The 22,976-nt window shown below is 46.7% G+C and overlaps 1 long non-coding RNA gene and 1 pseudogene across 1 annotated transcript; one reads left to right on the forward strand and one right to left on the reverse strand.

Moving 5' to 3' along the window:
- Positions 1-489: 489 nt before the first annotated feature.
- LOC108514325 (uncharacterized) lies at positions 490-10,062 on the reverse strand. The gene is made up of 4 exons (XR_001881188.1): positions 9,805-10,062; positions 4,553-4,996; positions 1,144-1,322; positions 490-762 (listed from the first exon to the last, which is right to left on the reverse strand). It is a non-coding gene; the product is annotated as an uncharacterized LOC108514325 (long non-coding RNA).
- Positions 10,063-18,442: 8,380 nt separating this feature from the next.
- The window catches only part of LOC108514279 (protein NipSnap homolog 1 pseudogene), an 11,874-nt pseudogene continuing 7,340 nt past the window's right edge, over positions 18,443-22,976 (forward strand).

The following is a 22,976-nucleotide window of genomic DNA, read 5'->3' on the forward strand; positions in this document are numbered from 1 at the left end:
AAAGGGAAGGGGGTGGACACCCCCCAAGTGGGATGGGGGAAAGGAATAGCTGCAAGAAAGGAAGGAAGAGGGGCCCTGGAGGATTAGCACAAAGGCAGGATTTAGCAGCTGTGCAGGTCAACATCCCGGAGTCTACAACAATAGGAGCCCCTTCCCTCTCCTCCTCTCCAGCTGCCCCTGCCCTCAACACTCACAAAGCCTCCGAACAATTGCCCAACCCATATGGTAAAATATTCATAGGGGCGCCAGGCAAGGCAAGAGACTGAGGCAGCCTCAGAAGAGGGGGTGGGGTTTCCTTGCCGAGAAGTCCTGGGTGCATCCTCTTTGGGCAGCGAGGCACAATATTCTCTCCTTGGGAGCTGCGTGAGGGTCACAGTTTGAGCACGGCTGAACTCCTGAGGTTAGCACGAATATATTTAACATTCCACCAACATCCAGCTACTGGGGACTTCTGCATTATTTATTTATTTTTGTACTAATGGCCTGAAACGTCTACAGAGCAGCTCTTGGATAGCATGGTGACTAGAAACCCAGGCCCCTTGCTCCTCATCTTCTGCAGTGTGGGTAGGATTTGCAGCCTCGGGTCCCACTGGCCAGCCCTGGGTCTGGAATCCCAGGCAGCACTGGGGTGATTTTCCTCCTCGCCAAGACACAGATCCCTCTGAGGAGAGCCTGGTTAATTTTTGAGTCTTCTGTGCTCAATCTTATCCCTCATTTCCAGGAACTCCATTGACACCCGAGGCTCTTGCAAGTGGCAATTTTCTAGAACAAAATAAAATGCCTAGTCAGATGTAAAAGCAATGAAACAAATAGAATTGCATTTTTCACTTGGTGTCAAGATGGTGGAGACACACCCACGCACAACGTGAAAGCACCTTGTTTGCTTCCTTTTAAAGAGGGGCTGCTGATCCATCAGCTGCTTTCATTTAAACTCAGGGACACAGGGGAAAAGACAGAGAGCAAAAGCCCCTTTTCTCCTTCCTGGAGTCTGAAACCAACTGTTCCTATTTCTTAAATCTGTGGACCTCCCTTCCCATCCTCTGAACCTTTTCCCTACTTTTTCTCAGGATATATTTCACAGGAATTGAACATCTGGCAACACAAGTTTCCATGGAAAAGACAGCAGGCTGGGTTTTTTCTCACCTGCAGCTGATGGAGATGTGCCTTTCACATGGCAGCAGGAAGCCACTGTCAGCCACCGCAGGCTGGAGCTCAGAGCCCAGCGGGTCATGGCAGCGCTGGGAGCTGCCTCTGCCTTCTAGCTCTTTCCTTTTTTGCTGCACTCTTCTACATGCTGACTTTCCTCCAGACCTGGCTTTATCCTGCCAGGACATAGAGAATGGTCTTGGAGCTTCCTTGATTGTTTCCAGTGTCTCCAGTCTCTGCTCTAACTCCATGCGGTACTGCCTACCTCGACATGACCTGGAATATTATTTTGGCTCTGTTCATTGATGGCTTTAGGGGGTGGCCATTTAGGTGGCCAGGCTCTGGCCATCAGTCGGACCAAAGTGGCCATTTTCTCATCTGGAACCCAGAGAGATGGGGGTGGGGTGCATTGGAGATGGTAGAGTCCAGCTGAAGACCCTCCGGCCCAGAGAGACTCAATAGCTGGTCCAAGGTCATACAGCGAGTTAGACCCTGGACCTCCTGGTACTGACTCAGGTGCTCTGTCCAGTGCTCCATAAAGCCTGAGATTTGAGTCAGGCCTTCTGAACCATGTCCTTGGCAGGGGAGGCAGAATGAGATGTCTGGCAGAGCTGAGCTGTGTGGCAGAATGACAAATGGGCCCCTTGTATTGCTAGGAAGTGGGTTCTGGGAACAAGGGCAGCCAACAGAGCCGTTTATCCACCTCCCAGTGACACGGCCAGCCATGGAGAAGTTAGAGAGAACAGGTGGGTGTAAAGGCTATGGGTTCCCCAACTCATTACTGGCAGGGACTGCCATCCAGGGCTGACCAGTACTTCAAACGTGAAATCTGTCGTCCTAAAGGCCAGGGCCAGGTGAAGAACATCCTTTTAATATAAATTGCACATAAAATCAGTGTTTCTGAATTTATGTTAATTGCAAATGGAAGTCTTGCAATTTCATGTGTGTATACATAGACATATATTTAATTTTTTAAACAGCATAGTATACAGGATGTTCTAAGACAGGAGTTTTCAAATGGAGGTGATAGAAGAATAATTTTTTAGGGAGCATTTGGCAAGCATTATCAAAGCTTTAAAATATGTATACTCTTTATCTTAGGAATTCCATTTCTAGAAATACAGCCTAGGAAAATAATCAGAGATAGATACAATAATGTTTGTTGCAGCATTAAATTAGATCTAATCTTAATATCCCACCATTAAGACAATGTTAGAGTGTAGTATATCCATTTGGTAAATTATTATGAATCATTCAAAAATGATGTAAAGAATTCTAATGAAGTAAGAAAATGCTTATGATATAATGTCAAACAAAAAAGTCGACTATACAACTGCATATACATACTTTTCAACCGTTAAATCTATACGTTTATTTCTCTTTCTCCACATAATCTTAGAAAGACGGGCAAGAAAAAAACCATGGAAAATATGTATAGTGTTTTCCCTCTCGAAGGAGGTGACTTGGGTGATTTTTAAACACCTTCCTCAATTTTTTATACATGTGTGTGTGTGTGTGTGTGTGTGTGTTTAGGATTGCACACACATAGCAGACGTTTTATCTGGGCTGGAGCTGAGATTTGGGTATCTCTAATGGGTGGAGGTGACAACCTCTCTCTCTCACATATGTTTACCTCCATTGATCTCTAGGGGCCTGCAGACTGTCCTTGACTGGTGCTGTGATTTGAATATGTGCCCCAGATTTCATGTGTTGGAAACTTAATCCCCAAATTCATATGCTGATTAGGAATGGGAGCTTTGGGAGGTAATTAGGATTAGATAAGGGAGTTAGAGTGAAGCCCCCGGGATGGGACTGGAGGCTTTATAAGAAAAGGAATGGGCCGGGTGTGGTGGCTCAAGCCTGTAATCCCAGCACTTTGGGAGGCCGAGACAGGCAGATCACGAGGTCAGGGGATCGAGACCATCCTGGCTAACACAGTGAAACCCCGTCTCTACTAAAAAATACAAAAAAGTAGCTGGGCGAGGTGGCGGGCGCCTGTAGTCCCAGCTGCTCGGGAGGCTGAGGCAGGAGAATGGCGTGAACCCGGGAGGCGGAGCTTGCAGTGAGCTGAGATCCGGCCACTGCACTCCAGCCTGGGCGACAGAGCGAGACTCCGTCTCAAAAAAAAAAAAAAAGAAAAAAGGAATGGAGACCTGAGCTGGCACGCTCTTGCCCTCTTGCCATGTGATAACTTTAGCCTTATTATGACAAAGCATGAAGGTCCCTACAAGATGCTGGTGCCATGCATCTGGACTTCCCAGCCTCCAGAACCGAGAGCTAAATAAACTTCTTTTTGAGAAAAATAAATCACCCAGTCTGTGGTATTCTGTTATAGCAATAGCAACAGAAAACAGACTAAGACAATGGGCACACAGGCATTTATGGATGAGCTTAGCAAGCCTGGGTTGGGGCCCCAACTCCTTCTATCCATGTAAATGGCAAGGCACCCAGGACAAAGGGAGCAGAGCAAACAATGCTCAGCAAGGGGGCCTGGGAGTCAGAGAAGGGCTTGTTCTGAGAAACAACATAATGGCTGCTGCTTGAAAGTCCTCCCTCCCTACCTGTTGACCCAATCACCATGGCAACTTGTGTTTACTCTGGGAAGATGCTATTGTCAAAAAGAGAGCTATAACTCCCAAGGGCCCAAGCAACCTTTGGAAGAACCCATCTAGGTGTATGAAGTTAGTGGTGAGGGAGCGTGTCTGTAGCCACTCTGCAGTGGCGATAATGAAGCAAGAACAGGGGAGCATCCTGGGGGATCTGCACCTGGGGCAGTGGAGAAGTGGGCAGCAGACTTGGCTCAGTGGCAATAGCAGAAAGTGTGGGAAGAACAGGGTGTTGTGCTGGAGACCAGGATCCCAGTGGAAATTGAGACTGAGAGAGGAAGACAGAGGGAGGGAACTAGGGGAAACAGTCTTGGGGTTTGATGCTGTGACTTCATATGTATCATTTGGGTTGCAAATATGAATATGGGATAGTAGGGGGATGGTCCAGCTGGCCTCAACCTGTCTTTGTAACAGTCATGACATTCTGCATAGTGAAAAGATCAGAATGGAGCAGGAGTTTATAAGCTCAAATTCATCTTGCAGACATGTTTCACGGAGGTCAAAAATTGGGTACCTTTAGGCAGGTCCTACCTTCTAATTGCCACGCACCCCACCCCTTCCTACTCTCTCACACCTGGCCCAGTTCACTTACTGCTATCACTTTCCTAAGCCCTGGAGTCATGTGAGTTTGCAGCCCCTGGGTGGATGTCCTCCAAGGGCCTTTCTAGCTCTCCTGTTTGCAGCCCTTGTCTCACTTGCCATCCCTCATCCCACCCCCTCATATCCAGAGCTCCCCTGAGAACCACTCCCCCTTCTCCATGCACATTTGTCTCACGCCTGCCTTGCTTAGGCTGCCCTACCTGCCTGCAAGCCCTTCCACTCTGGAGACCTCCAACTTGTCTTCCAAGTCTCCACTCAGGGTTCTCCAGCTACATGATGTCTTTTCCTGGTCTTCTCTGATGCAGTCTGAGCACTCCAATCTTTGTGTCCTCACTTTGGCCAGACACTGTGATGGCTTTTGTCCTGTCTCCCTTGGCTGCTAGCCTTGGAGCAGCATGGGGCCTACGCTCTGCTCATCTCCCAGTTTTTGGTGCCTAGCATGGTGCTATAGGAGGGAAGGTATTATATCTCCATACACTGCTGAGTAATCAGTCACAGGCTCAGAGAGGTTCACGATGCTGTCCAGGGTCACACAGCTAATGAGATAAGCAGAGTTAGTACCAGAATTCAGGTCTTCTTCCTTCAAGTGTCCACTGGGCTTTCTCTGCACCAGGTATCACAACTTGCGGGGAAAATCCAGGATGCTTTAATCATTTGAAATGAACCAGGCAATAGATTAGTGATGACAAATAATGGATATGGCTTATATATCTATCTATGTAATATATATATGAGATATATATCAGTACATGTACTCCACAGAGATGACTGAGTGGGTGCTATTCAGAAAACACATCTGAGTGAGTCCTTTCCCCAGAAAGTTGACTTCCTCTCTTGGGCATCCTCTTCTGGATCGAGGAAGGCCCTGTTGGGTAAGGACTCCCAAAGCATCAGTTGAGTACACTGGCATTGTTCCATGTCAGGGAGTGGACGGAAGAATGCGTGTTTAGTCATGTGGGCTCTGCAGCCACAGTTCAAATCCCAGCTCTGCTACTTATGAGCTGTGTGACCCTGGATAAATGAGCTAACCCTTCTGTGCCTCAGTTTCTTTATTTATAACGAACTCATGGCGATAGTTCCTAGCCTCTTGAGGTGTTGAGAGGATTGATGCTGTGACCTCATATGTATCATTTGGGTTACAAATATGAATATGGGGTGGTAGGGGGGTGGTCCATCTGGCCTCAACCTGTCTTTGTAACAGTCATGACATTCTGCATATATATACTGCCATATATATGAGAGGATTAGATGAGTTAATCCATGTAAAGCACACAGTGAGCCCTAAAGCGAGTGCCTCTGCCATTAATATTGTCAGTTTGTCTGTGAGTGGGCAAGAGGGCCTGGCACTAGAATCGGGGGACATGGCTCTGGTCTGGCTCTGCCTTTGGCTGTCCTTCCCTAACTCTCCTGCGGGGGGCAGGATGGGTGGGTTCCATGTTGTTGGGGATTTTTGCAGTTCGTTTGCCCCTGCAGCACTCTCATCTGTTGCTTCTGCAACTGCTTTGGGACAAGCCTCTTGAGTAGACGACAGGGAGTGGGAAGTTGAGAGCATCCCTGCTCCCTGCCACCTCCTGCGTCTTCTTAATGAACTGTCACTATCTCTGTGGGGTGTGGGGTGGTGCTAGCTCCCATCTGGAGGGAGGCTGGCTCTGACCTTGTTCTCCAGGTGCCAGCTCACCTCCAGGGAGGTAGTTTCTCAAATGCTGACTCCAGGCCAGGCCCTGTCCTCCAGGGACTCAAAGTCACTTTACACTTCAGGGCAGCGAGTGCAGTTCAGGCCAAGCGCAGGGGACTGGGTGATCCCAGCCTGGAGGGGAGGGGCTCAAGGAGGGGGTCGGGAGGAGGTGGCCCTGGAATCCTGAAGGCCCAGTAAGAGATGATTAGAGGGTTAAGGGTGAGCATTCCAGGAAGACAATGGCCTGGGGTGAGGCCCCAGAGGAATAAGCTAGCCATGTTCAGTTGTTCAGTGGGCTGGGCTGGAAAGTGGCCGGATTACAACCTCCTAGCCTGGGAGGATAACTCCTGGGAGGGAGAACCTAGGCCTCGGCCACGATCCTTGTGGTCAGGTTGGGCTGAGGAAGGTGGAATGCCGAGCCCACTCCTTCTCTGGTTTTAAGCCCTTTTCAGTGTATCTTGGAAGAGAAAACACACCTCTGGTCTGTGCCCCTTCTTCCTGGCTGGCCTTAAAAGTGGCATTAAACACCTTATTCCCAAAGCCCTGGGATGTCAGTTATGGAGTTCCTTGAGGAGCTGCTGGGTGTTGCTCACCTTCACGCCAGCCTCCCGGCCTTCCCGCATTATGAAGGAAGCTCCAGAAGCCCAGCTTTGGCCAGCTGCAAAGCCAGTGGGGGCCCAGTGCTGGGAGGCCAGATGGGGAGCTGTGCAGAGGGGTACCGTGGCCGACCCAGGGACTTCAAGCTGGCCCCTGAGCTAAGCAATCAGGGGTCAGGGCAGGCCTGCCCTTCTGGGCCTTCAGACTTCCCACCATCTGCTTAGTTGGACCCTCTGTTTAAATTCTCCACTTGTCTTGCCTTCCACAAAATAATTAGCATCTATTCGTTCCTAGAGCTCGCTTGGCGACATTAGTCATTGTAGGAGCTTTCAGTGCGGCTCGCAGAAATTTCCATTTGTTGCAAAGTGGAAAATGGCTTAAGTGGGACTCTACAGGCCCCACTTACTTTACTAGCATCTGGTGCCTTGGTTTGTTTCCTCCCACCCGCTTCTTTGCTGCCTTCTGAGCAAGTGTGGGGCCTGATATGACAAAGGGAGAGGAGGGCACTCAGACAAAAGGGGATGCTGTCCTCCTAGGACACCGTAGGGAAGGAGACTCACAAGGAAAACCCATCTGGGGTGGGAGAGGGAGGAGGAGGTTTTTAGTGCTGCAGCCACCTAGGCCCTTCCCGCAGGGACAGAGCTTTTGTAAGGGAGCGATTCATGTGTTGAACTGCAAAGGAGCTCACATAAACCCAATCCCAGCTCAGGCATGAAATCCGCTGCAGAACAGTTCTCTAACATATTTGCTGTACAAAACTAACATGCACGATTGCAGAGCAATCTGCTCTCTGAGTCATGAGTGGCTCAAAGCCCTTTGGCTTTTCTTGAAAGCAGTTGCTTTGTCTCTCTGAGAACCCAGCTACTCTAGCGTTGGTCAGTTTACATATTCCTGAGCCAGAGAAAGGGAGAAGGTGCTGCCTCCTGGTTCTCCTCTGGGGAATGAATGCGGGGCGAGCAAGTTCCTGAAATCGTGCTTCTTGCTCCCTGGGCTGCAAAGTGCTTTCTTATACGTGGTCTTCTTTCATCCCCCCAAACAACCCTCTCAGGTGGGTGTTAAGGTCTTATCTGAGTGAATAGGGAGATGGACATTCAGGGAGAGGAAGGGCCATGCTTGTGATTCTGGCCTTTCTTTGCCTATCTGTAAAATGACCTGGTTGCCTGTAATCCCAGTACTTTGGGAGGCCAAGACGGGCGGATCACCTGAGGTCAGGAGTTCAAGACCAGCCTGGCCAACATGGTGAAATTCGTCTCTACTAAAAAATACAACGATTAGCCAGGTTTGGTGGTGGGCACCTGTGGTTCCAGCTCCTAGGGAAGCTGAGGCAGAAGGATCACTTCAATGCAGGAGGCGGAGGTTGCAGTGAGCTGAGGTCACACCACTGTACTCCAGCCTGGGCAACAGAGTGAGACCCTCTCTCAAAAAAAAAAAAAAAAAAAAAAAAAAAAAAAAAAAAAAAAAAAAAAAAAAAAAATTACCTGGTTGGACAAAGTAATCTCTGAGGGCTGTCCACATTTAGTCTCTCCCTTATGGTGTACATTGAGCCTGAGGGATTTTACCCCTATGGCAGTCCACAGGGAAGGCCCTGCCCTGGCCAGTGGCCCACACAGCAAGCTGCACGGTGCTGTGCGATGCTTTGGGTCTGCAGTGTAAGACAGATCTGGGTCCAAGCCCTGGACTGGCCCTGTTTTAGCTGTCTGGTCTAGGGCAAGTTGCCTTCCCTGGCTGGATCTTGGTTTTCTTCTCATCCACAAAGTGGGGTCAGCTCCTTCTTCTGCCTGCCTCGTGCCTCACTCCAGTGTGAATGTCAAAGAAAAGAATCGATATGGAAATGCCTTGTGGGTAAGAAGGTGGTGTTTGATTTTCTTTTGCAAAACACGATAAATGCAAATTATACCAAAATTCAGATGTCGCAAAAAGATGATGAAAGATCCCTTCCCACCTGTCTCCCACTTCATCTCTCTAGATATAACCCATTATTAACTCCTTGTGTGCACTTCCTTAGAGACTTTCCATATGTCCAATATATATGCGCAAAGAGTGACATCTGAAGTATTTATACATCCATCTATCTATCTCACTTACGGATGATTTTTAGGACTTTTAGAAACATTCATTCAGCAAATGTCCACTTTCCTTCTCATCCTCCCAGGAATATGCTTCCTGGCCCCATTGGTGTTGGACTTGGCCATGACTTACTCTGGCTAATGGGATATGAACAGGTGTGACACGAACAAAGATTTGAAATATAGTATATTTCACTATACTTGTGGAATGACTAAATTGAGTTATTTAACATATGCATTACTTCACATCCTTACCATTTTTTATGGTAAGAACACTTAAAATGTACTCTCTCAGCATAATTTTCAAGAATACAGTACATCCTTATAGCACAGTAGAAATCTGTGCTTCTGCCATGACCATGAGAGGAACAAGCCCTAGCTAGCTAGCTGGTCCCAGAAGAATGAGAGTTGTGGATTGGAGCCACTCCAGCCTATCTATGGGAGAGTAGAAGAAAAAGAAAACTGTCCCAACTGATGGCACACCTTTGAGCCTGAAAATAATACTTCTTGTTGCATGTCATTGAGTTTTGGGGATGTTTGTCATGTAGCAATTGCTAACTGATACAATATATATGTTTACTTTTTTCTAAACTGTGTAGGAATATATATACAATATTGTGCACCTTGCTTTCTTCACATAATGTGTGTTGGAAATTGCTCTGTATTGGTACATGTACATGTCTCTCAATTTTAATGGCTGTATAATATTCCATCTTATAGGATGTTCCTTACTGATGGATGGTTAGGTTGCTTCTGTCTTTTCCTATTATAGGTTGAATATCCCTTATCTGGTGCTTGGGACCAGAAATGTTTTGGAGTTCAGATTTTTTTTTGGATTTTGGCATATTTGCATTATACACTTACTAGTTGAGCATCCCAAATCCAGAAATCTGAAATCTGAAATATTTCAATGAGCATTTACCTTTGAGTGTCATGTTGGTACTCAAAAAGTTTTGAATTTTGAAGCATTAAATGATGATTTTGGATTTGGGATGCTCAACCTGTACAACAACATTGTAATGACTCGTAATTATATTGTAGGACAAGTACCTGGAAGGAAAAATTACTGGGTCAAAGAGTATGTTCAAAATGTTGAACCAATTTACACTCTCACCTTCACTATATGACAACTGCTGTCTCCCCACAACAGGGATATTACTTTGAGGATGACTCTTTACTGCAGCAGAAGTTCTGATTCTTGTTCTATAGCCCCACAGTCTTCAAACCTCACCATGAGGTTTCAAAAAGCAGTGTTTTCCCAGAGTTGTATGTGATTTTAGGTGGTACCAGAGATTTCCCCCTTTGGTGCTGTTCTTGTGATAGAGTTCTCATGAGATCTGGTTGTTTAAAACTGTGCAGTACCTCCTGCTCCTCTCTTCCTCCTCCTCCAGCCATGTGATGACGTGCCTGCTTCTGCTTCACCTTCCACTATGATTGTAAGTTTCTTGAGACCTGCTCCCCACCAGCCATGCTTCCTGTACAGCCTGCAGAACCATGAGCCAATGAAACCTCTTTTCTTTATAAATCACCCAGTCTCAGGTATTTCTTTGTAACAATGTGAGAATGGACTACTGCAGTAGTCCTAGCTATTTAATTTCCTCCACACTGTGACAATTCTTACATCTTTATCTTTCATGATCTTGGTAAGTTTGAAGAGAAATGGCCAGTTTTTTTGTAGATCGTCACTTAACTTGGGTTTGTCTGATATTTTCTCATGCATACCACAGAAATGATGTTTTGCCATTCTCAATGCATCTTATAAAGAAGTACATGATGTCATATGGCTTAGGTGACCCATGTTTGGCAGAGGTTTGGGAAGCCCTTGCATAGATGGAGACAGTTTGTGGTTGTCTTCTGGTAACTTTTGTGATGTGGATCTGTGTCTGGGCAATAGTCCTCCCAATCCTGGCCTGCCATGAGGAGACTGACCACCTTCTGCCCATGTCATAACTCATGGTGCAGCTCTGAAGTATCTATGATGGAAACCAGCACCCCCATCCCCAGCACCCTGCTTCTAAGGTTGGTCCCGAATGGTGACTGAGCTAAGACTCTATGGAGCTTTTATTTCTGTGCCTTCTGAGACATGTTCATGCTGGTTCAGATGAAAGGTGCGAGACAGCTCTTTGGATTTGATCTTCCCTCAGATGAAACATTTTAGGCTAGAAAATAAAGATGTCCCAGGCAGGTGGGAGTCAGTGACACCCTCAATAGAGGCATCTCTGCAGTTTTTCCTTTCAACCCCAAAAGAGATTTTCCCAACTGATTTTGCTCACCATCTGTTGCCAAGCTATCGCTTTGTTTGACTTTCTTTCCCTTCATGTTCAGGAAAATGTCCTGTGAATTCCCAATCTCTCTTCCCTCTGTGATCTGAAGAAACACTCTCTTTTGGCTTCTTCCCCACCTACCTCTGGAAAGACACTGGAGTCTTGGACAGCTGCTGGCTCCTGGGCAGCTGATGCTGGTTTAGGTCTCAGATAATATTGCCCTGAGGAGAAAAGCCAATTACCTTAAGCTAAGACTAATTAACTACCACAGAGGGTGGGATTTCTGAAGAAAATGCGTGACTCTCCCTAGGGTCTGCTTAATGAGCCCATGACTCCGCAGGGATGCCTTTGATAATCCCAGGGCCTGAAACAGATCCCATCACACAACTCACAACTGCATCTGGATCCCAGCATCACCTCTGGCTCATTTCTGACTCACATACTGACTGGTTTCATGTACTGTTGAAGTTGGTGGATGAAGATGAAAAATAATTTTTTTATTTTACTCGTTAATATGAGTCAATTCCTCCTTTTTCCTCTTCTGTGTGCAAAGTCCTGGTTTAGGTACCAAAAATACATGGGAGACACTACGTGGTAGGCACTGTTATTGCTGCTGGGGAGACAGCAGTGAATGGGCTATAGACACATCGCTTGTCCTCTTGGAGCTTGGAATTTAGAATTTAGTGGGAATCCAAGGTAGCTTAACGATGAAGAGGAATGAGGTATAGGATAAAGTGCCATGGGAGGGAAGAAGTGGAGACCTAATCCAGTTTGGGGTTGTGGAGCCAATTTCAAGGTGAGGTTTGAACAATGGGCAGGAATTATGCAGCTAGAGGAGCCAGAGGTGGGTGGGAAGGGAAGGTGTGTCTCGGGCAGAGGCACCAAATGTGGCACAGAGATTAGAACAATACAGTGAAGTTGAGGAACTGTTGAAGTCGAATTGGAACCCAGAGTTCAAAGAGAAGAGTAGAGAGAGATGAGCAGGAGGAGGGTTGGCAGGGAAGGCCTTGTAAGCTCAAGGGTTTGACTTCACTTCTCTTTTTTTTTTGAGACGGAGTCTTGCTCTGTCATCCAGGCTGGAGTGCAGCGGTGCGATCTCAGCTCACTGCAAGCTCCGCCTCCTGGGTTCATGCCATTCTCCTGCCTCAGTCTTCTGAGTAACTGGGACTACAGGCACCCACCACCATGCCCGGCTAATTTTTTGTATTTTTAGTAGAGACGGGGTTTCACTGTGTTAGCCAGGATGGTCTTGATCTCCTGACCTCATGATCCGCCTGCCTTGGCCTCCCAAAGTGCTGGGATTACAGGTGTGAGCCACCGTGCTAGGCCAGGTTTGACTCTACTTCTAAGAGTCAACTATTGTATATGAGAGGGAGGGCTCGAATCTCCATTTTAGTTGACTCGGCTGCTGTGTTATAATCCCTTTGCATTGCTATACAGGAATACCTGAGACTGGGTAATTTATAAAGAAATGGTGAAACCCCACTAAACATACAAAAAATTAGCTGGACGGGTTGGTGGGCACCTGTAATCCCAGCTACTCAGGACACTGAGGCAGGAGAATCGCTTGAACCCAGGAGGCAAAGGTTGCAGTGAGCTGAGATCATGCCATTGCACTTCAGCTTGGGCAACGAGAGCAAAACTCCATCTTAAAAAAATTGTATAAAGAAAAGAGGTTTATTTGGCTCACAGGTCTGCAGGCTGTACACGAAGCATAGTGCTGGCAAATGCTCCTGGTGAGGGCATCGGGAAGCTTACAGTCAAATGCTCCTGGTGAGGGCCTGGGGAAGCTTACAGTCATGGTGGAAGGTGAATGGGAGCCAATGTGTCACATGGTGAGAGAGGGAGCAAGAGAGAGGGAGGAGGTGTTGGGCTCTTTTCAACAACCAGATCTAATGTGAATTCATAGAGTGAGAACTCACTCACAACTGCAAGAACAGCACAAAACCATTCATGAGGTATCTGCCCCCATGATCCGAACACCCACCATGCCCACCTCCAACACTGGAGGTCACCTTTCAACATGAGATGTGGAGAGGACACAACATTCAAATGATATCGGCCGCATTGGAAAAGAAATGGCCTCGGGGCAGGGAGAACAATGGGCAGATATTGTGCAGTTCTAGAAAGAGCGGATAGTGTCCTGGTCTAGGGCAGGATAGAGAGGAGGAAGTGGATGAAGACCAGAGTTTTTAGTAACACCTCCCACCCCAGGAGTAACAGCATGGAAAATACAATGGTTCTGAGTCCTAATAGGCGCTACCTTTCTTTACCAACAGAAAGTGACATTTCTGTGTGGCAAAGTCAATGTTATTGTCTATCACACATTGAGTACTAACCAGCGGAGTATGGGCAGAAGTGATGTAAGTCTTTTCTAGGATTGAGCTAAAAACATCCCACTCAACCCTCCAGGCTTCCAGAATGGTGGTTTTCTAAGACAGCTGGAACTTAAATCCCCGAGTCCCCGCTTGGAGGAGAGCCCTCAGGGACAATGTCTTATCTTGTTCCAAGTTGTGACAGGAACAAGAAACCACCCCGTGTTCAATCATTGAAATTTTGAGGTTGGTAATTATAGAAACTGGCATTTCTTACCAGACTTACCACAAACCAGTTGGGCTCACATTTTTCTTGGTTCTTTCATGGCACTTTGGTGGTTTCTAACTCTCTGTTCATCCAGAGAAGAGGAATTGTTGGGTGTGGAGAAGGAAGGAAAGGCCGTCACACAGAAACAGAAATTATATATACACGCAGGTACGTGGGACCCCTCAACCAAGATACCCATACAGGCCCAGAAAATCACTCAGTATAATGAGAAAACAATAAAACTGAAATTCCTTGAATGTCATGGTCTGTGCTAATAGTAGATTAAATCCCACAACAACCCAACAAAGTAGATATTATTATAATTCTCTCTCTCTCTCTCTTTTTAAATTTTGAGACAGGACCTTGCCCTGTTGCTCAGGCTGTAGTGCAGTGGTGCAATCACAGCTCACTGCAGCCTTGACCTCCTGGGCTCAAGTGATCCTCCCACTTCTGCCTCCTGAGTAGCTGGGACTATTGATGCATGCTACCATGCCTGGCTGTTTTGTGAATTTTATTTTTGTAGAGATGGGATCTTTCTACGTTGCCAGGGCTTGCTTCTCCTCCCTCTTCTCTCTCTCTCTCTCTTTCTCCCTCTCTCTTTTTAACAGATGGGAAAACTGAGTTCAAGAGGGGATGGGTAACGTTCCCGAGGCCACATAGGATTTAGACCCGGGTATCCTGACTCAGGAGTCTGTCCTCTTAGCCACAACTCACAGACAAGGGCACGGTGACAGAGGTCTGGGGATGGACACACACACATACACGACAGAGACAGAGAGTGTCTGGATTGTCCTTGTCCTCAGCATAAACACCATTCCATTTTCAGGAGAGAGATGGCCAGATTGCAGTGGTGACAGGAACAGAGCATTACCGTTACCGAAGACTTACTTTAATGAAATTCTCAGCTGGCTCAGGACATTTTGTTTCTCTCTAGATAACTTCCTGATGCTATCATTTTTGCATACCCTGTTTATTTTACCTGCTCTGTCTCTCCATGGCCCAAACGGGAGGCTCTGTTGGTTTGTTTGATGTTCCTTAGATACAAATGATCCTTCCCTGAATAACAAATAGGATGCACCCTTCAGAGGGATTTATGATTCACCTCTTGTTCCTCTAGTTTCTAAATGAGATACTTCCCCAGAAGGTGCTTTTTCCCAGTTGACACCTGAAACTTTGTCCCAGCAAATGGGTTGTCTGCTGAGCACATGGGCTTAGTTTTTCAGATCCTGGGCTTGAAGTGTCACCCAGACTCTGGCCTCTGAAGCCTTAGGCTGCCCAAAGTGGAAAAGTCAACAGCAATGAGAACCCCTGCTTTGGCATATTTGTGGGTGTGGGGAGTAGTTCCTGTGGGAAGTTCCTGGGATAACAGTTTCTAGGATGGGCTGGTCTCTTCATCCATCAGTTCTAGTCGCTATTGCTGCAAAACTGAGCGGTGTCATGCAGCCATTTTTATTATGTTTACAGATTCTTAGGTTAGGAATTTGGACAGGACCCAGTGGGGATGGTGTGTCTCTGCCCCATAGTGTCTGGGGCCTCCACTGGAAAGATTTGAAGGCAGGTGTTGGGCAGGGGGTGTCATTTGATAGCTTTGGGCTGGACTCATTTGGAAATGTCTTCACTTACATCTGGAGGTTGATATATAATATCTAAAGCTGACCATCAGACAGAGCCAGATGGACAGAGTGCCTCTACTTGGCTTCCCCATGTGATTGCTCTGCATGGGCTAGTTTGGGATGGTACACAGCATGGCGATGGGGTTTTAAGAGTAAGCATCCCGGCCAGGGTCAGTGGCTCACACCTGTAATCCCAGCACTTTGGGAGGCCAAGGTGGGCGTATCACCTGAAGTCAGGAGTTTGAGACCAGCCTGGCCAACATGGTAAAACGCCATCTCTACTAAAAATACAAAAATTAGCTGGGAGTGGTGGCATTCACCTGTAATCCCAGCTACTTGGGAGGCTGAGGCAGGAGAATCACTTGAACCCAGAAGGTGGAGGTTGCAGTGAGCCAAGATCCCGCCATTGTACTCCAGCCTGGGCAACAAGAGCAAAACGCCGTCTCAAAAAAGAGAGAGAGAGAGAGAGCATCCCAAAAAGGCAGGGCAGAGGGTATGGTGCTTTGCGATATAGCATTGTAGGTTACATAATGTTACCTCTGTCATGCTGCTTTGGCTGAGGCAGTCACAAGTCTTTCTAGGTTCAAGGGAAGAGGATACTGATCTCACCACTCAGTGGGGAAGTGGCAAGGTTAGAAGAGGACGTGGAACAAGAGACATTTTTGCAGCCATCGTTGGAGAATGTAACTGATACACCATTTCACGTGAATCCCTTCCTTGTAGCCCACCGCATACTCCCGCAGCTTCTGCTCTCCTATATTCCTATCATGGGGAGTTCACTACTTGTCCTGGTTAATTTTCTTTTTCTTTTTCTTTTTTTTTGAGAGGAGTCTTGCTCTGTTGCCCAGGCTGGAGTGCAGTGGCACAATCTCGGCTCACTGCAAGCTCCTCCTCCCAGGTTCATGCCATTCTCCTGCCTCAGCCTCCCGAGTAGCTGGGACTATAGGCGCCCGCCACCACGCCTGGCTAATTTTTTGTATTTTTATAGAGATGGGGTTTCACCATGTTAGCCAGGATGGTCTCGATCTCCTGACTTCGTGATCTGCCCACCTCAGCCTCCCAAAGTGCTGGGATTACAGGAGTGAGCCACCGCGCCCAGCTGTCCTGGTTAATTTTCTCTGAGTGTAAGCAACAGAAGCCCACTCTGGCTAACTTAAGCAATGCAGGATGCACTGACAGAAGGTAGGGGGTGTTGAAGGATGGAAGGGAAGGCTGAAGATCCAGGCTTGGCATGAAAAACGACCAGGGCAGTGCCAGAAGAAGTCTTGTTCAGTCACGCTTGGGGGATAAATTCCAAAGCATATTTGAAACTTGTAGTCATTCTGTTCAAAATTTAAATCACAAGGCGAGAAGATCTGAATGGCCCTGTGCTACGAACTTTACCACTTACTACTTGCTTGACTCTGGGAAGGTTACTTCACTGCTTTGTGACTCAGTTTCCTCATCTGTAAAATGGGGACACTCATAGCGGCTACTTCATAGGTTATGTGAGACTTAAATAAGACGCCGCTTACAAAGTGCTTAGCCCAAAGTCTAGCACATGGTAAATCTTCAGTTAATATTAGCTAACAACTGCAACAATAACAACAACTGCTACTGTCATTGCAACTACTGTTATTATTATTATTATTATTTGAGATGGTGTCTCACTCTCTCGCCCAGGCTGGAGTGCAGTGGTATAATCTTGGCTTACTGCAACCTCTGCTTCCTGGGTTCAAGCAATTCTCCTGCCTCGGCCTCCCGAGTAGCTGGGATTACAGGTGCATGCCACTACACCTGACTAATTTTGTATTTTTAGTGGAGGAGTTTCACCATGTTGGTCAGGCTAGTCTCGAACTCTTGACCTCAGGTAATCCACCCGTCTCAGCCTCCCAAAGTGCTAGGATTATGGGCATGAGCCACCATGCCCAACCCAGACTATTACTGTTTTGGTTGGCTTGCTTCTGTGCATAGTACAGGGTCAGGCACACAGTAGGTGCTTAGTTTTAGTGCTGAATGAATGAACAAATAAATGAATGACTTCTGCTCTAATACATAGCAATCAAATTCTTTGAAGTCATCTTTAGACATTTCTTCTTATTTATTTATTATTATTATTATTATTATTATTATTATTTTGTGATGGAGTTTTGCTTTCGTTGCCTAGGCTGGAGTGCAGTGGTGCAATCTCAGCTCACTGCAACCACCACCTCCTGGGTTCAAGTGATTCTCCTGCCTCAGCCTCCTGAGTAGCTGGGATTACAGGCATGTGCCACCATGCCTGACTAATTTTTTGTATTTTTAGTAGAGACGGGGTTTCTCTATGTTGATCAGGCTGGTCTCGAACTTCCAACTTCAGATGATCCACCTGCCTTGGCCTCCCAAAGTGCTGGGATTACAGGCGTGAGCTACTGTCCCTGGCCTAGACGTTTCTTATAATTAGATCAAAACAAGAAAAATCAACATGTAAGAATCTCAGTGCATTTCAATATTAGACGCACCCTCCTGAGTGATTTTTTTTCTTTTCTTTTTTTTTTTTTCGAGAAAGAGTTTCACTCCTGTTGCCCAGGCTGGAGTCCAGTGGTTCGATCTCAGCTCGCTGCAACCTCCACCTCCCGGGTTCAAGTGATTCTCCTGCCTCCGCCTCTGGAGTAGCTGGGATTTCAGGCATGCACCACCAAGCCTGGCTTATTTTGTACTTTTAGTAAAGATGGGGTTTCACCACGTTGGCCAGCCTGGTTTTGAACTCCTAACCTCAAGTGATCCACCCACCTTGGCCTCCCGAAGTGCTGGGATTACAGATGTGAGCCACTGCACCTGGCCCTTAGTAACTGTGTTCTGTGTCTGCAGTCCTCTTTCTGAAAAATAATCCTTGATGTTGCTCATAGTGTGAGTCCTTCAGAAATGCTGCAAACAACTCCACTCCAAGGAGGTGAATCATCTGCTGATGGGATTGCATTCCACATCAATTCTCGTGTCATATTTGATTAATTTTGTATCTAGCTTCATTACATCTCATCCCTCACTTCAAAGGTGTCCTTCATAGGGGACACTGGAGGAAGCAGAGAGGGGAGACCGAGCAATGGACATCCTGCTGCGAAGAGTTCATGGGCACCCCAAACAGTAGCAACTGAGATTTAACGCTCTCAGAGTCCCCCTCTGCCCGCGAGATGAGCTCTCTGCTGGTTCTACAGCGTTTCCCAAGCTTGAGTCACAGTGCCCCAGCCACCATGAGACAGCCACTTGACACACCATTAATCGGCAGAATGGCTGGCAAATGCTGACCCACTTAGCAGTGATACCCAAGCAGGTGATGGCTACTGGAGCTGACAGCATCTGGCCGGAGGGCACATATCTCCAGGCAGGCCGTCTGGAGCTCTCTGAGTTCTATGTGGGTTACTGTGAAGCTAAAGGTGAGACATCCAGCTTCCTGGCCAAGAGTCGCTTAAATGGGTCAGGGCAGGATTGAACTCTGGCACACCTGAGTTCTGGGCCCTTTCTCACCAGGGCTGATGACATCTCCTTCCCATTCTTCCCCTTCTACCCACGTCCTACCACATCTTGGAACTCTGAGGATTCATCTAATATTTATTGAATTCAATTCAATAACTTGTTGAGTGGTGTAGCAGAAACCTGTGCTGTTTACGTTATGTCTGTCCTGTTGGCCCACTTCTAATTTCAGTTGAAGCTGTGTGCACGTGACATGTGCGACCACAGCTGTGGCTATGGATGGAGGCTGAGCCTGGATCCTGGCCTCAGACCGTGTTGTAGTCGTGGTCACAGACTGAGCCCTCATTTTGGTCACAGGCTGAGCTCTGATCACAGTCACGGACTGAGCCTTCCTCCTGGTCACAGAGAGAGCCTTGATTCTGGTCACAGACTGAGCTCTACAGACTAAGCTCTGATCATAAGAGAACACAGTGAGAAAGAGATTGAGGATGACTCAGTTCAGCCCACCCTCACTTCCGCAGTCGCAGGTGGGAGCCATGCCCTCTCAGTGGGATATGAGGAGTGGGGACATCAGAGTAAAGGCATCCTGCATCTGAACAAAGACAGTGCCAATTATGGCAGCTCACATTCTCAGGTTCTTAACTTGGAAAAAGCCACTGTGGTTTCAGGCACAGACTAATGAGGTTTTCAGAGCTGTGTCTTATTTCCTTTAGCGCATAGAGGTTATTGTGTTTTGCAGGAAAATTAACTGGCAATTAAATTTCTGAAAAAGTGTTTGAAACTCCTACAAGCGGTGCCTCATTGTTTTGCAAGATTGGGTACACAATGTAATAATTTCATCTGCAAATTAATTTTCTCTCACTCACAGCTTCTGATGTAACTGCAATGTCATCCATTTAGTCATTCATTCATCCCTCGATTCAGTGCACATTTACTACGAACCTCATGTTGAACCTGGCACTGTGGGGAGGGCAGAGGTGGGTCTCTGCTTCCCAGGCAGCTCCCTGTCTAGAGGGAAGGCAGGATTTTCTCAGAAATAAAGGTCACAGGAGGCAGACTGTGATCATTCCATTAGAAGGAGATTTATAGTGATTTGGACTTTCAGATTTAGGAGGAGGGGGAGGTAACTCCTGACTTTGTCTCAGTGAAGAAAGAATAGAAAGCAAGCTGAAAGTAGCCGGGTGCAGCGGCTCATGCCTGTAATCCCAGCACTTTGGGAGGCTGAGGCAGGTGGATCATGAGGTCAAGAGATCAAGACCATCCTGGCTGACAGGGTAAAACCCCGCCTCTACTAAAAAAACAAAAATTAGCTGGGCATGGTGGCACGCGCCTGTAGTCCCAGCTACTCGGGAGGCTGAGGCAGGAGAATTGCTTGAACTTGGAAGGTAGAGATTGCAGTGAGCTGAGATCGCACCACTGCACTCCAGCCTGGCGACATAGAGAGAGACAGAGAAAAAAAAAAAAAAAGAAAGCTGAAAGTAATAGTAACTAACATTGACTGGACACCTGCTGTATGCCAGACTCTGTGGCAGGTGTTTTGCATCTGGGATCTCATTCAATCCTTAGGCCAGTCCTATGAGGTAGTGTTATCACCCCCTTTACAGATGAGGAAACTGAGGCTCAGAGAGGTTGGATGACTTGCTTGAGATCAAGTACCCAGTAAGTGTTGGAGTCTGTTTTGGAACTCACAACTGTCTGATTAAAACATTTCCCACTAAACATGCTAAATTCTGTAAGGATGACTTCTTTGCCAAGGGGTTTGTAGCCTTCCTGCTTCCCATCGGCACAAATGAAGGAGCTGGAGAAAGTCTAGATGGGAGTTCTGCCAAGGCCAGAATGACATCAAATGTCCTCTGAAGAAGAGAGTGGCTGGGACTGCAGGAAAGATGGCTACGTGGTCACTTACTGAATATCTACTATGTGTCTACATAGTGCTTTCCATACGTTTTCTCATTTAATCCTCACATATAGTCTTCAAGGTAGGCATTATCAGCTGCATCATTTTGTTGTTGTTAAGGAAATGAAGACTTAGGGAAGCTAAATGATCTGTTCATGGTCACACAACTGGTAAATGATGGAGCTGTGATTCATGCTCAGGTCTGTCTGACTCTGAAGTCTGACTTCTTTTCTTTTCTTTGCTTTCTTTTCTTTTCTTATTTATTTATTTATTAATTATTTATTTTGAGATAGAGTTTTTCTCTTGTCACCCAGGCTGGAGTGCAATGGCGTAGTCTTGGCTCACTGCAACCTCTGCCTACCGGGTTCAAGCAATTCTCCTGCTTCCTGCCTCAGCCTCCCGAGTAGCTGGGGTTACAGGCACACGCCATCATGCCTGGATAATTTTTGTATTTTTAGTAGAGACCTGGTTTCATCCTGTTGGCCAGGCTGGTCTCGAACTCCTGACCTCAGGTGATCCACCTGCCTTGGCTTCCCAAAGTGCTGGGATTACAAGTGTGAGCCACCATGCCCAGCCCTGACACTTTTCATCTTACTTTGCTGCTTCTTCTGTGGTGTGGTGTATATCCAGTCTCGGAGCATGGTGGACTGTTACAAGGTGCCTGTTGTAGGTTGTTCTTAGGAGTTTGTTTCTGAGATTAGGCATCAGGAAGAAGGGATGACGTCCTGAGGCTCCAGCCCTAATTCTGACTCCTTTCCCCAGCTGGATCCTTAACCAGAGCCAATCATCTCATCCACCTTTTCTTAAGAGGCCTAATCTATCCCATGGCAATTACTAACACCTGTACATAGATGACATGCTAATCCTACCTGTGCCCTTCCCCTGGGCTGCAGACCTTTACCTGTTTACCTCCTAGACAACTCTTTCCAGATGACTCTGCGAATGTGAACCCAGCACGGCCAGATGAAATCATCACTTTCTCCTGCCCTTCCTAATGGTCCCCATTTCAGTGAACAGCACCCTCTAAGAGCCTTTGTTTCAAATCCTTTCCTCTCTCAAGCATGTAAGTAACAACTTGGTGACTGCATCCTGTCTTTCCTTCCAATGGTTCCCTTACTCCACTCCCACACCACTGCCTTGGTTCAGGCCTCATGCCTCCTCTCAGATGGTTGCTTGCTTTTAGTGTTGCCCTCCCCAGCTCCATACTATAGCTGGAGTGGTGGTTGCAGGGGGCATGGGCTCTGAACCTGTGATGTGCTGTCACCCACGGCAAGTCCCTTAACCTTTCTGTGTCTCCTCTTCCCTGTAAGTGAAATGAAGATAACATAACCTTCCTGGTCGGGTTTGTGTGAATTATAGAACATGATACAGATATAGCATGTGGAAATGGATTTGACTCATAATAGACACTCAATACCTATTAGCCAATGTGATTACTATTTAAGCAGAACAGATGATGCCTATTCTGCTCAAAGTCTTCTGATGGCTCCTCATTGCTTCTGGAATTAAATCCAAGTTCCTTATAGGCCTTTGAATCTGGCTCTGACCATCTCTCTAGCACCATATCCTGATATCCTGGAGCTCATCCCTCACCCCCATCTCTACCTCTTGTCTGCCCCAGTATTTTTTCTACCTTATTTTTGTACATATTTATGGTGTATGACATGAAGTTTTGAAATATCTGTAAGTTGTGGAATTTCCCCCCTTTTAATTCCATCCATGTGGATAGAAACTCAGGTTTCTAGGATGTAGCACAAGGAGTGGGGATCTGATGTCTTAGTTCAATCTGCTATAACAGAATACTATAGACTGGGTGGCTTGAACAATGAGAATTTATTTCTTATCGTTTTGAAGTCTGGAAGGCTGAGACCAGGGTGCCAGCATGGTTGGGTTCTGGTGAAGGCCCTCTTCCTGGTTCACACATGGCTGAATTCTCATGGTGTCCTCACATGGTGGATACAGAACACAGAGAGGAAGCAAGCCCTCTTACATCTCTCCTTATGTGGGCACTAATCCCATCATGGGGGCTCTACCCTCAATGCCTAAACACCTCTCAAAGGCCCCATCCCCAATATAATCACATTGGTTTCAATATATGAATTATGTGAGTTTATCGTCTTCATCAAATTTGGGCATTTTGTGACCATTATGTCTTTAAATATTTTTTCTGTGCCCCCCCCACCACCACTGAACTCTGCCTGTCTTTTTTCTTCCAGTGACTCCAGTTACATGGATGTAAAGCCACCTGAGATTGTCCCATAGCTCACTAATGCTATCTTCATTTTTTTTTCAATTTTTTTCTTCTGCGTGTTTCATTTTTGATAGTTTCCATTACTATGTCTTCAAGTTCAGTAATTTTTTCTTCTACGATGTCTAATCTGCCATTAATCCCATCCAATGTATTTTTCGCTTCAACCATTATAGGTTTAATCTCTAAAAGGCCAAAGTCAAACTTTCAGAAAAAGGACAGGCAGAGTTGGGTGGTGGGGGGGGGGGGGGG

The sequence above is a fragment of the Rhinopithecus bieti genome, unplaced genomic scaffold (assembly GCF_001698545.2).
Source record: "Rhinopithecus bieti isolate Rb0 unplaced genomic scaffold, ASM169854v2 scaffold_32008, whole genome shotgun sequence".
Classification (NCBI taxonomy): Eukaryota; Metazoa; Chordata; class Mammalia; order Primates; family Cercopithecidae; genus Rhinopithecus; species Rhinopithecus bieti.